Here is a 16,796-nt window from a genome sequence, read left to right on the forward strand (position 1 = left end):
GGAAATATAGTATGTTCTCATGTTTTTTTAGGGTCCCTGGGTTACTTGCCAGTTTATCATTTCTTAATTATTAGTCCTCTGAAACATTAAACTGTAAGAAATTGACTTAATTTTATCACATTTTAGCTAGCTAGAAAAAGTATATTAATTGCCATTTTAAATAAAAAAATATTATCCTAACCAGCACAGGTCAGGACAATAATTCCAGCTACTATTTATGAAATGCAGGGATTATTTCATGCAAAAATATAGGAACTTTTTTTGTTCCTCCTTTAAATTTTTGATAATGACTCTCATGGAGGAATCAGTGTAGCCTAGTGGAAGGGGAAAAATTCGGTTACAAAATCCTCAGTCTTATTTTCTCTGTGAGGTGCTGTGTGGGGGAGGGAGAATCACATGCCCTATCTTGACCTTTTGGAGAAAATGGGGAGAGAAATGCCAATCATAAAAAGGGGCAAAAAAATCAGTATCTGTGATGAGCAGTGAGCTCAGATCCTGAGATCCTGAGCAGTGATGCTCAGGATCTATTTTCACACTGGAGGTTTATGATACCATCCCCCTTGTTCTGGTCATAGAGGCCATTAACAAAGACAAGCTCTACATCATGCCCACAATGGCTGGGAGATAGCCTAAAGTGCTAAACATGGAAATGGCCTAGAGTTTGTCAAAGATTCTGTTCAAAGTTTTGGAAAGAAGATATGCTATGTTCTTCATAGAACTGGAGTATTTCTGAATCCGCATTTTCTTTCTTTGCCAGAAACAAAGTAACAAGTCTTGGGATTCATTTGAAGGCCTACACATTTATTATTACTGAAATTTCTAGGACAGTGTTGGCTAACCTTTTTGCCGTCGCATGCCAAAAGTGGGGGGGCATGGGGAGGTCACCCATGTGTGTGCCCACACCCATAATTCAATACACCTCGCCCCTGTGCATGTGTGCGTGCCCCCCCCCACTTTTAGCACATGAAGGCACGGTGGGCACGGTAGGCCTGTTTTTCATCCTCCTCAGGCTCCAGAGGCTTTCTAGGAGCCGGGAGAGGATAAAAATGGCCTTCTCCACCCCCCTGGAGGCCCTCCGGAGGCCAGAAACAGCTGGCTGGCACACAGATATGTGCTGGAGCTCAGCTATGGCAACGCTTGCGTGCCCACTGATATGGCTCCGTGTGCCATCTGTGTCACCTGTGCCATAGGTTCGCCATCACGGTTCTAGGATTTCAAAGAAGTCAACTTTGTTAAATAAGAATTTATGTACTAATGTGTGCATCAGTCTTTAAGATACACTTTTAGAATTAAAGTAAAGTTAAAGTTAAGTCTTGAGAATTAGTTCCTCTAGAGTTTTAACCAAAAGAGTTCTATGCACTGCCCAGAATCCATTGGTGTTTTGTGGCATGAAGAGAGGAGAGGAGAGGAGACGAGAGGAGAGGAGAGGAGAGGAGGAGATATTTTGAAAGAAAAAAAGAGAAGAAAAGTAGAAATCACAAAGCCCACAGAAAGTAAGCATCTCAATGCTCAGAAGGTATTCCAAAAAGGAGTGAAATATTGAACTGAGGGACTTGTTATTGAAGGTGTGGGTAGGTGTGGGTGTAGTTGAGGCAGGAGCTGAGAAGCTGTATTCAGCCAATGAAGCAGATAGGAGATCTCAGACAGACCAGGGAAAGCTCGCCTGAGAGAGATAAAGACTCGAAGGAGGCAATCTTGTAGTTTTCTGAAAACCTTAACTATGCAGAGTCCATTATGATGATGATAGATGCAGGGCCAAAGAAAGAAGAAGCCCGAAAGCTGATGAGTGGAGTCCATGCATTGGTAGGAGAAGAGCATTAGACAAAGACACACTGCATTCTCCCCTTTGGAAAATTCTCACTGGAAAGAAAGGTCAAGTTGAAAGGGAGGAATGGTGTTTAGGGTTGCCAGGAGTCCACTATTTGAGCGGACAGTCCGCTTTTTTCACATTATGTTCACTATTTTTTTTCACAAAATAGTGGTCATTTTTTTTATTCAAAAGCTTTATGATGAAATGGTACATAATCTAAAGCTGTACAATCTAAGAGAATAAGGATAGGAGAATCGCGTTTTGTCTTTTTTTTCATAAGTTAGAATGAGACAAAAATCGAATATCCATTGAACTCGATTCTCCGAAAAAATTAATGATGAGATTAAAATAAAAATATATTATAAAATTATGTACAGTTCACATTTTTAAAATGTATTGTAGCTTGTGTCGACTGACCTAAAATGGCGTGTTAAAATGTTTGTAAGAAAATATATAATTTAGTTGTAAATTTTTTTTTATTTTTTTACTACTTAACACCCCCCCCCCCGGCCCCGCTTGTCCGCTATTTTTTGGAAGCAGACCTGGCAACCCTAATGGTGTTGCATCACCAGAAGTTAAGCAACTCTTATTTTTGTTGTTAGCAACCAACTTCAAAACCAAGCATTTGAAAGAAAAAGCTGACACTGAAGATAAAAGAAAAAGATGACAGAGAATATTTTCAAACTTGGGATTTGTTTTATCAATGGTTGGATAATAAAGGTAGAAACTAAGAGTTTAATATTGTTATATAAACAAATTGACTCAGACAGAATGCTGTTCCCTAAGCACTTATTGCATATAAAGAGAAAATATATAAATAAAATTTAAAGGAAGAAGAAAAAAAAGCTGGAAAAATCAAAACAAGTGACCCTGGTCAAGGGTAGCTTATAGAACAGTTTGGTGCTACAAAAAACTAAAAGTCATCTGGAATTCATACATTTCTTAAACACCTTTGTATCAAATATTACTGCATATAGGAAGGTTTAGCATATCTGAGCTGATATTTCAATATCTGCAATCTTCTGACACTCCCATAACCATCATGAGATGTGCAAAGCAGCTCATCAAGAATGCAGGAACTAGGTGGGTCCTCACTGGATGTGCAGTAGTTGTGTTGGGAATAAAAAGCTGAAGGAGAACAAGCTGGCCGGAGGACAAAGGGCAACTGTAAGTTTGAATTTCCTGTCTCCCACACAGAACATAATGTGGCTAACAGAGAAGGAGCTACACACAAGTTATCCCTCCCTTCTCTCCTACAGAAAGATCACACTGTTCTTGATCAAAGAAGGCCTTTTCCATTACCTTTATTAAACAACCCAAAGCTGCTAAGAAGTTGCAGTGGATGAACCTGTGGCCCAAAAGAGAAACAAAATATAATTTAATGAATAGTATTTCTGGCAGCTCAAAAGATAGTCAGAATGAATGAACGACACACACGCACACAAAAATACATAACACATATATTTTCATCATTTAGATATAATCTTTAAAGACAATGGACAGATCCTCCTTCCATTGTTTTGTTTCTGGTGGGTTCAGTCAAGTCAGCTTCCACCACTTCCTTTCCACTGAGTCAGAGTTATTCTTGTCCCAAGAACCCCCTTCTCATCTCATCTTTAAGGTGTTTGTATAGTGTGAGGTATTTCCTCTTCTGGCCCAAGAGAAACCTGGCTGGTGGAGTAGAGCTGATGCAATTCATGTAGTGGTTTGAGGGGAAAAGACCAGAGTCCTTGCATCCTGTACAGAGGGGCTAATAGAAGTTCCACCTGGGTGTAGAATGCAGTAATGTAGGAAACCCAGAAAAGTAAAATTGTCCTAATTTCCTGTTGTTTTAGGCTCTATCAGCTGACGATGCAAGTCTGAGTTTCAGATCAAAAGAATCATATCACGCAAAGCTTGTGGATACTCTGGAAAGCAAATTCCACAAAACCTTCTGAAGAAATTCCACACCTTGCAATTATGTTCACATTCATGCATACCGTAGCAATTGATACCTTTTATGCAAAGGTTTAGCCATTTAGTTTGGCATGTACTTCATTTAATTAAAATCTCTCTTTCTCTTTCTCTTTCTCTTTCTCTTTCTCTTTCTCTTTCTCTCCTAGTTTCATGAAGTGCTGTCCCCAGTTGGGAAAAAGGGGAAGAGTTATGGAAAGAGAAGGATATACAGGTCTTAGAAATCAAAAACAGTAAATCTGCTATTGACTACTCAGAGCCCCAAATTGTGAAGATAAGGAAAAAAAAAATGAACTCCTTCTGGTTTTGATGTGCTATTCCAATACTTCAAGAAGACATATTTTCTGGAGAGGGAAAGGCATTCCCAACTTTAATTCAATCCCCCAATATGAATTTGCTCATAAATACCTATTCTGGTTGTGTTGCTCCTGAATCAAATCCCTTTGTGTTGATATGACCATCGGAGGTCAGCAAGAGCAAGCCCTGGTGAATTAAAGGTTATCCTATTTCTGAGCCAGATTACTATTTATTTATATTCTTGAATAGGGAATGACCTGTTTGCCCTTTTCCTCCTCAAATATCCATTGACTACAGTTTAGGGGATTTTAACTTAACTGTTGTCTTATTAAAGCAAGTAGTATAGCTTTGAACATTTATTTTGATGAATAGAATAGAATAGAATAGAATAGAATAGAATAGAATAGAATAGAATAGAATAGAATAGAATAGAATGGGATGGGATGGGATGGGATGGGATGGGATGGGATGGGATGGGATGGGATGGGATTTATAGGAATAGAATGCTTCTAGAGATTAACCATCTTCTGAGGTAATCAATGCCTACAAGATGGTGGACTCAGTTCAGAATCAAAGCCTGGTCTTTATTGTACCTGCATATGTTGGGGGTCCCCTGAATATGTTCATATACCAAACTTTTGCTAGTTTTCATCTTTACAATTTGGCACCATGTTTCACACAAGACCACATCTCTGCAGTAGAATCGGCTAAACTTCTTTCTTAGAAGTTGGAAGCATTGATTTTTGGTGATAGGTCAGTCCTCTGGAATGGCATCCTATTCATGGGTCATCTCTGAAGACTAAGATTGGGGAACGGGGGGTGAGGGTTGGTGGCCTGATGTCATGTGCTGTAAATGTTGTATACCTTATGTTTTTACCAGTGAAAGTCCTGTGGTTGCAATGAGGTAAAAATTGGATGAATGGTTGGTTGGTTGGATGGATGAATGGTTGGATGGATGGATGGATAGATGGATGGACAGATAGATGGATAAGAAAGAGATAAAGAGCAATGTAACAATCATGCCCATTGAGTATTCTTAGGGCCACATTCAGCTCCCATTTCACATCAAGAAAGCTAGCTGGACAGTACTCCAAATGCCAGTTTGTCCCATCTGAGCATTTTAAAAAAGGAAATCAAAAGTCATATTAAAAAGAGATGTAGGTTCTTTGCAGTTTGCAGTGGAAGTATTCTCTTCTTGGGAATGAGAAACTGAGGTTGTAATTGGCAATAACAATAGTTTTGAAGGCAGAACTGCAATAGGAAAAGCACATTTGTACATACATTCTGAAGTATGTATATGTTAATATGCTAGTGTAAAAATCTATTCTGAACCTTGAAGAATAATATGGTGTGAATAAGCATTTCTCCACGCATCAGACCACCCATACTTGCTATTCATGCACCATCTATTTGTTATTATCGTTTTCCTTTTGCTTCTCCTGTGTATTTTCAAAGTGTTGTGTGGGTATATGAATCCCAGCATGGTAAGATTACAGGTGGTCTGCTTATTACTACCAAATGTCGTGTATGCTGTCTTTTCAGAAGGAACCAACCTGTTTTCTTTGTTACGCAACAGAATGGCGTATGCTGCAGAAATAGGCAGCCTGAGAGTGTCCAGATATTTCTGAACTACTATTCTCATTAACCCTTCCCATGGGGCTACAGTTTAAATATCTAGAAAACACTGGTTTGCCCTTGCCTGATAGCCAAGTAAAACTCTGAAGATGGAGAAAGGATTAGAAAAATCTCCTTAGATATACCAAGGGCACGTTTCCTTTCTTGATTTCTGTGGAACCACATGTCCTTCCTAACCTTGCCCTGAAGAAGTCCAACATGGTAGATATTTCCTGAGCCATGTGCTATGCAGATGTGCAGATTTTAAACCCAGAATTTTCCCAGGCATCCTAGCCCTTATTGAGAGATTTGAAACTCCAATGTCCATTCATCTGAGGTTTCCCAGATTGGGGAAGGCTGCCATAAGAAATTGGGTCTCATAAGCAATCTATCTGCAAATTGAATGTGCAGATATATAATATTTTCATTTGTTTATTGGGCCTTTTATATCTCTAATCCAAAGGCTCAGAGCAATGGGCCGAGTGCCAAATACATCCTTATTCGAAACCCACGATAAATCATTACAGCAAAAGCATTAAAGCCGATCTGCAATAAAATAAAAACAGAGGCATCAATCATTAGCCATATGATGCACATATGTGGATGAAACATTCGTTTTTCATGCAGAGAGAGAGAGGGGGGGCTCTGGAAGCAGCACATCCCATCACGTCTTTTGACCTGTGCATTTCTCACAGGTCAAAACCATTCCGAGCTGAGTAAAACGCAATCATCCAGACATTTCTCCACCTCCCGGCCACTCAGCCACAGACTTTAGAGGAAGCCCAGCCTCGCAAAAAAGAATTTCCATCACGTTCTTGTGACATTTCCAACCACTATCTAAAAGGAAACAACTGGGTGAGATCTCTCGAGAAGTAAGGAGTCAGGCAGCCCCCCGCCTGGGCAGCATAATGGCTGATAACAATGGTGAAGATGATAAGGCTGTTCTGGGGTGGGTGAGATAGGCAGGGGGCTGCTTTAGATTGTGCTGGAAAGCAACAATCTCCTGACTACACAGGAAACGCTGCTAATCCAAGCACGGCTTGCAGGTCAGCATGGCAGGCCAGGACCTCAGTTGGGGGCCCAGCATCTTGGGAGCCCAGCAAGGAGTTGACTGTCCCACTTACCCAATATAATTCAATATAAGATGGGCAACTATATAAATCTTTTGGATAAATAAAGAACACTCATTGATGACTCGATCCTAGGCAACCCCTGCACTAAGAGGCTTGGGACCCGCAAATGTGGGGCAGTAGGAGAAGAGGATGCCTGCAACTGGACTCAGAGAAGAGGAACATTGGAGCCTTTAAAAAAAAGAGAATTGTTTTAAAGCAGGTGGATTTTTTTAGATAGTCCTCAATTTATTACCAGTCGCTTAGCAATCATTTGACCTTATGACTGACCCCCCGAGGGTACTACTAATGACCCAGTTCTGAAGTTCTGATGGTTGCCTGACCCAGGATTGCATCACCGCATTTCAGGCGCTTGCCAAACCATCTGCATTCAGAGCTGCTTGTTTGTAGTGCCTGGGACACATGATCAATGTTTTGACCACGATTTTGCCAAAAAACAGCATTTACTTCTGGTTTTCAGCAAAACTGGACCACACTGAACAATTGGTTTCCTCAACAGCTGTGGTGTTCTCTTAATGACCATCACAAAATGAGGTTATTAAATTGGGTCAGTTGCATGATGAGCCAGTTTATGTCCACCATGATTGATGACCATAATGGCAGGCTCTATTAGGACCTACATCAAGGACTACCTGTAGTGGCTCTCTTTCTACTTGAAGCCTCTTGACCTTGGCGTTCCATGTCCTGCTTTATCTGACCTCCTACATGCAGCAGGAGCAAGAAGGTGAAGGGAGCACAAAGCTCCCCAAAGACTTTTGGGGGAAATGTACTTTTTTTCCCACACAGACCTGGCACACTGAAGTCCCACCTAGAAAAGAAAAGGCCACGAGTAACTTTTCAAGAAAACCAGCCCTGGTAGTGAAGGTGAAAAGCTCATGCTCCAGAAAGTCCCCTTCCTTTTTCCCTCAATACAAAGCCAACTTGCAACAGTGTACGGCTGTCCCCTCTTCCCCCATTCAGACCCCAAACAACTCATGCAAAAATGAATGAATGAATGAATGAATGAATGAATGAATGAATGAATGAATGATCAGGTTATTCCTTGGCACCAGAGAGGAACCCATCCTCTTTTGCACTGCAAATGCATCCACAGCTGGATTTGGATGGCAGTTATTGCTCAAACTGTCTGCGTGGGAGTGTAGTTTTAAATAATCTTAAAGCTGCTTGCAGAAAAGAAGTAGACTAACTTGCAGTTCTACTTGAAGTAGAAGTGGACTAACTTGCAGTTCAGTAAGCAAAAACATAATCGGTGCATTGCCCAGGCAGAATCCTCCCATCGTTCTGTGGGTTTGGTGCTTCAGGAAACCATCATTGACTAATCAGGAAAAACAGAAGCAATAGAAGCCGGACAGGGACTGGCCAAGAGATCAACAATATCCATGTTGGTCCTGTATTCTGCCATCTGAAGGACGGGGGTGGAGAGTCATTAACTCAACACTGGGGCAAGAGCCCTGCCTCTCTTTCATGGATACTTAAATTGTTACATGAAGTTGCTTCTTTTCACCGGAACCAAAATCTCCTGAGGAAATGAGCCTAAAGCATCTTTCCTCCTGCTGGCCTGTTCTGAGAAGGACAGCTAAGGCTATGATTTCATCCTCTGCTCCTAGTGACCCCAGCAAGGGGAAATAGCAATTAGACACAATATTATTGAGAAGCGAGATCTAACCTCCCTTTCCCTGTTGCGAGCAAGGTCTCTGTTTTTCTGGGGAAGATAAGCTTAAAGTCTCTTTCCCAGGATCCTGCTATTGCAAAAACAGCAACGCAAGGCAAACAAGCTTCTAATCTCAAGACTCACTGCCAAGAAACAAGCTACTGGTTAGTCAGAAGTCTGTTGGAAAACCGCAAGGCAAGCAGGTGTCAGAAAGAGTGCAGAAGTCAAGCAGAATCTGCCTCAGGTGACCAGAGTTGCTTTTTCCAACTCTATCCTGGCGACAGGCCATCTTCACTCTCTGGAGAGAATCACTGTTTCTTGTGAGGGCCAAGAATTTATTTCTACAGAGGCCTATCAGTTTCCCCTCAAGGCTTTCTACCACTTCTGGAGTCAGCAGAAACCCATCTCTCCATAAGTCATCAAATGTTTGGTTCCCCTTTGCTGATCCCGATTCTGGCTGTCTTCCCAGCTACTGCTGATCACTTGACTGCTCTCCAAGAGAGAAGGGGACAAAACCTAACCGTTGTGACATTTTAAGGACAATGTCAGAATTCAGAGGGGGTGGGGAATGCTATTATCTTTATTACACAGGAAAGTGGACTTGCCTCTTGCATTCACCGGCTGGGGATGAGGCAAAGCAATGTCAAGGGGTTCCATCAGAACAAAGAGGATGAAAAGCTATGATTGGACTATAAGTACCCCTGGGAAAGTGCCTTAGGCTGCAGTGCTACCTCTGAATAGTTTCGTTTTAACTCTTTTGACTCAGAGCTGCTGCTAGACACTTCCCCACGTGTAATTTGTCTAGAGAATCTTGGTCCAAACCTCCTCTCTCACCATGAGATCATGTTCCATTTTTATATATAGATACATATGGTGTATGTGTTACGGAAGGTTGTAAGTTCCAAGTCTCTCTCTCTCTCTCTCTCTCTCTCTCTCTCTCTCTCTCTCTCTCTCTCTCTCTCTCTCTCTCTCTCTCTCTCTCTCTCTCTCCCTCCCTCCCTCCCTCTCCCTCTCCCTCTCCCTCTCTCTCTCCTCTCCCTCTCCCTCTCCTCCCACTCTCTCCCTCTTTTCCCCCTTTCTCTCTTTCTGTCTTGATTGAGATATCAGACCCTCTCTTTTGGGGGCCCATATTTTCATCATATTTCTCTAACACTTGCATTGCTTGGTTTTGAAGGCAGGTCTATCTCAAAGGCTGTCATCCCAGCTTCACGTTTTGTACTGCCAGATAAGTGCCAAGAAGTTGAAAAACACCTGCGCTCCTTCCTATATAATAAGATATAATCATTCCACTGTGTTGTCACATTCTACTTTTCTATGCCTGAACTTTCAAGAATTATATTAAGCGCTGTTTTTTTTCCTTGATTCTTTTTAAAACAACATTGCCTTAATGTAATTATGATTTCTTAGCCAGCCTGGAAATTTTGGGGTGTTTAGGACCTAGGATTAAAAAAAAATCTGTCAAAGAGTAAATAAATGTTTATCTCTTAGGTGTATTAAGGAAGGGGAAATCTGCAAGCATTTCCTCCGTTTCTGTCTGGGCACACCCAAAGCCCAATCACCCAGCAGGATCGTTTCTCCTTGTTTACAGTTCGCACTTCCTCTTGATGCAGGAACTGTGAGAGCAGAGATTACATTCTAGCCTTGACCCACCGAGTTATCCAAACATCTTGCCGCCCAGCCCCATCCTGTTGATTGGCCAAGCAGGCGATACTCACAACGTGTGGGAGAAAAGGAAGCGTCAGCCATTTCCAGGGCTCCTGGGGTTTTTCCACTTTTGTGAGCAAATTGTGAGAAAGGAGGACAAGCAGATTATGTCCGGCTCCCTCATAAATAGCCCTTACTGTGAAGTTAGGTGACCAGATTGTATATAAAGCCTGTTTTGTGGCACAACCAAAATGTTGCTCTGAAAACAATACTGAACGCAGCCTATGATACTGACCTGTGCAGTTTCCTCTCCACCATATACTGTATCTTTTTTCACTGAACTATGGTGATGGAAGTTCCCTGAAGATGGGCTCCAGCACGAATCTGAAAGCTCAGAAGACAAAACCTGTGGTCCTGGTGACCAAGTTAGATTGGATCCTGTGACATTATCCTGGGACACTTATATTGATGTTAGGTGACCTAATATGGACACCTAACATCAAAAACGTCATCAAAAAAGCACAACAAAGAATGTTCTTTCTGCACCAACTCAGGAAGCTCAAACTGCCCAAGGAGCTGCTGATTCAGTTCTACAGAGGAATTATTGAGTCTGTCATCTGCACCTCTATAACTGTCTGGTTTGGCTCTGCAACCGAACAAGACAGACACAGACTTCAGAAGATAATTAGAACTGCAGAAAAAAACAATTGCTACCAACCTGCCTTCCATTGAGGACCTGTATGCTGCACAAGTCAAAAAAAGGGCTCTGAAAATATTTACAGACTCCTCGCATCTTGGACATAAATTGTTTCAACTCCTACCCTCAAAACAACACTATAGAGCATTGCACATTAAGACAAGTAAACACAAGAACAGTTTTTTCCCAAACGCCATCACTCTGCTAAACAAATAATTCCCTCAACACTATCAAACTATTCACTAAGTCTGCATTACGATTACTATAAATCTTCTCATCGTTCCTATCACCCATTTCCTCCCACTTATGACTGTAAGGCTAACTGTAACAAGTTAACTGTAAGTTAACTTGTTGCTGTAGCCTTACGATTTATATTGATTGTTTCCTAGTATGATTCGATTGTTTATTTGTATTTCCTAGTATGATTCGATTGTTTATTTGTATGGCTTTCTATGGCTATTCTATGTTTCCTAGTATGATTCGATTGTTTATTTGTATGGCTTTCTATGGCTATCATTAAGTGTTGTACCTTATGATTCTTGACAAATGTATCACACTTGGCCAATAAAGAATTCTATTCTATTCACCTTCATTTGTTAAACGATGGTTTGTTTTAAACATGTTTTGTTTGACTAAGCTACAACATTAAGCCATAAATCACAATGGCTTATGAACCACAATGGCTAGTTTTTTGCATTGCATATTTCACACCCTGGCTTAGTGCTATTTGTACTCCAGCCTTGGAATAAGCCTTATTTCAGCTTTTGAATAAAATGCTTTCTGATTGTCTAATCTTCACCTTCCCTATCAGTTGTCCATTTTTAGGTCCCCCCCCCTTACTAATCACCTAGGTTCAATTGCCATGGTTGTCAAGAACGGTGGCAACTATACTCCAACACATTTGCTGGACTCCATCTTGGGCCAGACTGATTTCAAGCATGCCAATGACTTTGTGTCTCGCAACTTTACTTTCAGCACATCCTGTTAGAATATGTGGATAAAAATAGAAATCCTCCAGGGCCAGAAAGTCAGCTTGTTTATAAAATGTTGAACGTATGCCATTTGTTCTTTCCTAACAGCTACATCCCTTTTTCTCTGTTCTCCTTGTGTAATCGCTGGCACTGCTGGAGTTGTCTAGGTTTCAACAATGCAGGGCACAGCTCTTGCCTGTAGGCCTATCATCAGTTATTCATACGATAGGTAAGTGTGAGGTACAGCACAGGCATTAGTCCCCAGCAGCTGCAGGCAGGGGTGGAAAAGAAAGCTGGGGAGCAGTATAAGCAGGGGTGTTCAACCTTGGCAACTTTAAAACCTGAGGACTTCAACTCCCAGAATTCCCCAGAAGGAATGTTAAAGGAGGTTAGACACCCCTGTTGTAAAGGGTTCTGTCAAGGTTCCGACTGACGAACCCAACCAAGCCAGCAATCTGAGACGATCAGATTTCTCAAAAAACTGTTTTACTGAGTATATCATTTCGCCATGCATGAAAGCAAAACCAACTCAACTATTTCCCATGATTTTCATATAATTAAAGGATAGATATTCCCCTCCCTCCTTGTCACAGGTCACGTTGTCCAATTACCATATTTTTTGGAGTATAAGACGCACCTTTTTCCCCCAGAAAAGAGGGTGAAAATCTGGTTGCGTCTTATACTCCGAATGTAGCCCTGCCAAGCTTCTCAAACGGAGGTTTCAGAGGCTGAAAAAAGCATCAGAAATGAAGCTTCAGAAAAGACGCCCCCAAACAGAGCTTCAGAGGCTTTTTTTTTCTGAAGCTCTGTTTCGGAGGCTTTCAGAGGCAGAAAAAGTTTTTTTTCTGAAACAGAGTTTCAGAAGTTTCAGAGGCAGAATAAAAAGCAAAAAAAAGCAAGGCACAGAGCTCACAACCAAGGAACCTGTTGCTAAAATAACACCTCTGGGAACAGCTGATTGGGAGTATTCCGGGAGGCCGATCCACCTGCCAATCAACTTTTTTCTTATTTTCCTCCCCAAAAACTAAGGTGCGTCTTATACTCCAAAAAATACGGCAGGTGTTCTGGCGTCTCCCGGGTAACTCCTTCAAGTCTCCAGCCAACACCTGTTGAGATGACTTTGGTTCCCACGGGAGAATGAGTTGTTATTGTCTGGCCTGATATTCCAAATCTTTCCCCCCATAGTGTGTTGCAAGCTGAAAAATGAAAAGATGGCTGCCGCAGCACATGGGTCCGTTTCGATGTTCCTAGATACAGCAAAACAAGGGGCTACATTGCCCCTCCCCACCCTTGACTTTGCTGTGACTGTCAATTTTTTCTCCCAACTGGCTCCTGACTTTGGATAGTATGCCAAGTATCTTCCGTCTGAGGCCACACTGTACAAAGAAAAAAAGCAACCACAGTAATATATGTGGGGCAATATTGATTCAATGAATCCAGTATCTTAAGTGCAGCTTCTAATATGAAAGACAAGCCATGGCCTCGTTTCCTTTTATTTCGGGTAGCTGAGCATCATTTTACTGTTTGTTCTACACACACACACACACCCAATAAATACTTAAATGAATTCCACAGACTGATTAGGAAAGAGAGACTTCGGCTGGATTCATGCAACACCTCAAAACCAAACTATCAAGGAGCCTGGTTTAGCTCAACAGACAGAAGCACTGTAATTTAACACCAGCTGTCTGCAATTAAAGTAAGATCGAATCTCGCCAGGCTCAAGGTTGACTCAGCCTTCCATCCTTTCTAAGGTAGGTAAATTGAGGATCCAGTTTGTGGGGGCAATAAGCTGACTTTGTATAAATATACAAAAGTATGAAGGCTATTGCTTAACGCATTGTAAGCCGCCCTGAGTCTCTGGAGAAGGGCGGCATATAAATCAAATTAAAAAAATAATAATAAAAAAAATTGGGGTTGGATAGTATAAATACATAAATAAATAATTAAGCAAGACACATGATCTGTGGGACCAAGCCTCCATTAGATCTTTTCCTCTATTTACAGATAGTTCCTGGTACTCCAAGCAGGGTTCTTTACAGCAAAGGCCTGGGTTGGAAGAAAAACTACTTTTAATGAGCAGATGTGCCATTCATTCGTTTGACTCTTTGTTTTGGCACTCCATGGTCATGCAGAGTCTGAACCCCAGGTTTCAGGCATCCTTCCCGTCTCTTAATTTCCTTCTCGGTTTAGCATTTCGTTCTAATTCTCTTCAATTATCACCATGCCAAGAGCTGAAGACACTCTTTTGGGGTGGGCTTTTGAATGTAGGACACGTTTTGCCCCATCCAACACTTGCAGGTATTGGTGGAAAGGTATTTTCATATTGTTATCTCTTTAATATACATACATTCATAAAATGTAACTCTATTTAATAGAAGCCATATCTCTGCCTAAGTTGATCCAGGTTTTACAAGCCCTGGGCAATTTTCCAAATGCACTCCATGAGAGGCAGGTGGTTCACTTGTTTCCTGATCTCCAAAGGTATAAGTGTCTTTTTGGAAGAAGCCTCTATTCTACATTTGGAAAGTCAAAGATGAAACCATTGCAGTACTGATTTGAAATTCTGACTTCTCCTGATTCTCCTGATTCTTGTTGACTGCCCAATATTCATTTTAACCAAGAAGATGTGGGAACAGTAATCCAGAGTTTATACTCCCAAAGTCTTTTTTCCTCTTTGTAATTTCTAGCGCATGCTGGCCCTCTTTATGTACTGTTCCCTTAAGCAGAACCAGCGTCCAATCTCACTTCCAATCCATCACACAATGCAAAAGCGTATGCAGATTTCAGTTAGCAGCTGGGGGGGGGATGGTAGCTACGTATAACCTGGTAAATAAATCAAGTTATAAACACCTGTGTGGAATCTGAATTCAATAGCCAAGGTCCAACAGACAACACATCTGGAGTCTGAATTTACACCTCCTCGCCATGCAGACAAAATTATGTGCTGTCTTTATTCAATGATTTATTATTTCCAGGATTAGATATAGCGGTATTATTCAAATAGGATAGGATAGGATGTTGATTCAAATTGCAGTGCCCTGCACTTATGTCATCAGAGCAACCCTTTCCATCTGTCCGGTGACCTGATCAAGCTAAAGAGATCTCTGTGCCAAAGCAAGCAGTAAGCAGTCAGTAGTATATCATTCATTGGGACAAGAGCCATGGAACATTCAGAAGCAACTTGGAGGATGGAAATTGTCTTCCTGTACTGTGCAGCTTTCAGGGGCATGTTGCTATAAGCAGCCTCATTACTCATGGGAAGATGCAGGCACATCTCATGTATCTAAAATACTCTTTGCAAAAGGCCAATATATCCATTCCCACCCCACTCTGGGGCCAGCCAGAGGTGGTATTTGCCGGTTCTCCGAACTACACAAAATTTCTGCTACCGGTTCTCCAGAACCTGTCAGAACCTGCTGGATTTCACCCCTATGGAAGACCTCCAAGGTCCCTTCCAGCCCTATGACTCTATGATTCTACAGGTATTGGAACTTGGATGTGGAGGGAAGGGTGAAAAGCCATCCAGTGTTTTGGGATAAGGTAAGGAATGATGGGCCTGCAGGATCACCCTCCTCCTTGGTCCTCCAACCAGCAGCACCGTATCCAACAGCCCTCTCAGCTGCTACTGATTAATTCCTTAGTGAAACTAATGAAGAGGAATGAATTTAAAAACAGGAAAGACAGATCATCCTTCCACACTGCTGTGGATTCAGCAATTTGGATGAGGCATTACCTCTATCCTCTAATCCCCTTGCAGTTCACACTTGAGTGTTTCCATAATTTTCCCAGCAGTGTCTCTTCCCCCCCCCCCCCGCCCCGAAAATGTACTTGCTTGCTGCTTTGGAGGAGGAAGATAAGATTTCCCCCCTCATTTTTTGGGGGAAAAAGGAAGGCATATTATTTAGATTAGTGGGATGGGCCTCAAAATTACAGAAATTTGCCTTTTACACCCAGCTCTGATTGAAAAGTTGGAAGAGAGATTTCACCACTACCCTTTCGCTCAGGAGTGTCCAACATTGCCACCTTTAAGACCCTGTGGACTTCAAACTCCCAGATGCTGGCTGGGGAATTCTGGGAGTTGAAGTCCACCAGTCTTAAAAATTGCCAAGGTTGAATAACCCTGCTCTAATTCTTTCTCTTCCCTCAACCCATTCTGGAAAGCAGCTCTGAGCTTCTCCCACCTGCACCCTACACCCACACCGATTACACATTCCCTCCCAATTGGTGTTGTTGTTGACGACTACTGCCCAAGAGGAAACACAAAAGCTGTGCTTGAAATGTGTGGCTAATTAGATCCTCCTTTAATTCAAATTATTATTTTATTCATCATAAGTGCTGCCACAGGGAAACAGCAGGAGATTCCTTGCTGTGGGGATTAAAAGGGACTGCACGCATTCTTCAACTGCATTAACTTTAATCACCGATGTAAACTGCCACGTAAACATAGCCATTACCAAAATGTATTTCTCCCCTCCCCAAAAAAGCTTAAAGTCTGCATCCATTTTAGAATGGAATTCATTCTAATGCTGATTCCTTTTTTTTTTTTTTTTTGGAACTCGGACATCTTCTCTAAAGACCATTTCTGGTGCAATCTATATCCAAAAGAAAGCATTCTGGTTTTTCTGGACTTGGCTCAGGTGACATTATATCAAAATTATAATGGGGAAAACTATGCAAGACAAGAGTTCTATTTATAAAACCAGATTAATGTCACCTATCATGTCACCTATCATAATTCTTTGCCAGTTTTTGGCCTGGCAACTGAAGCATTGTATCTCCAAGCAATTGGCATGTTTCTGTGATAGAAGATAAAACAGCACCCTGGGAACACATGGGAATCTAAGAGGCTGTTGGGATCAGTGCACCAAGAGAGGCCACTGTGGAATTTCGAGCCCACCATAATTGGGATCAAAATTTCCATCGCTAAGCAAGCTGCTTAAGTGAGTGACACCTGATTGGACAACCTTTTTTTTTTTGTCGTTGTTGCTAAGTGAATCACTGCAGTTGTTACAGTGAATCACACAGT

This window comes from Pantherophis guttatus, chromosome 2, assembly GCF_059756535.1.
Source record: "Pantherophis guttatus breed Tessera chromosome 2, ASM5975653v1, whole genome shotgun sequence".
NCBI lineage: Eukaryota > Metazoa > Chordata > Lepidosauria > Squamata > Colubridae > Pantherophis > Pantherophis guttatus.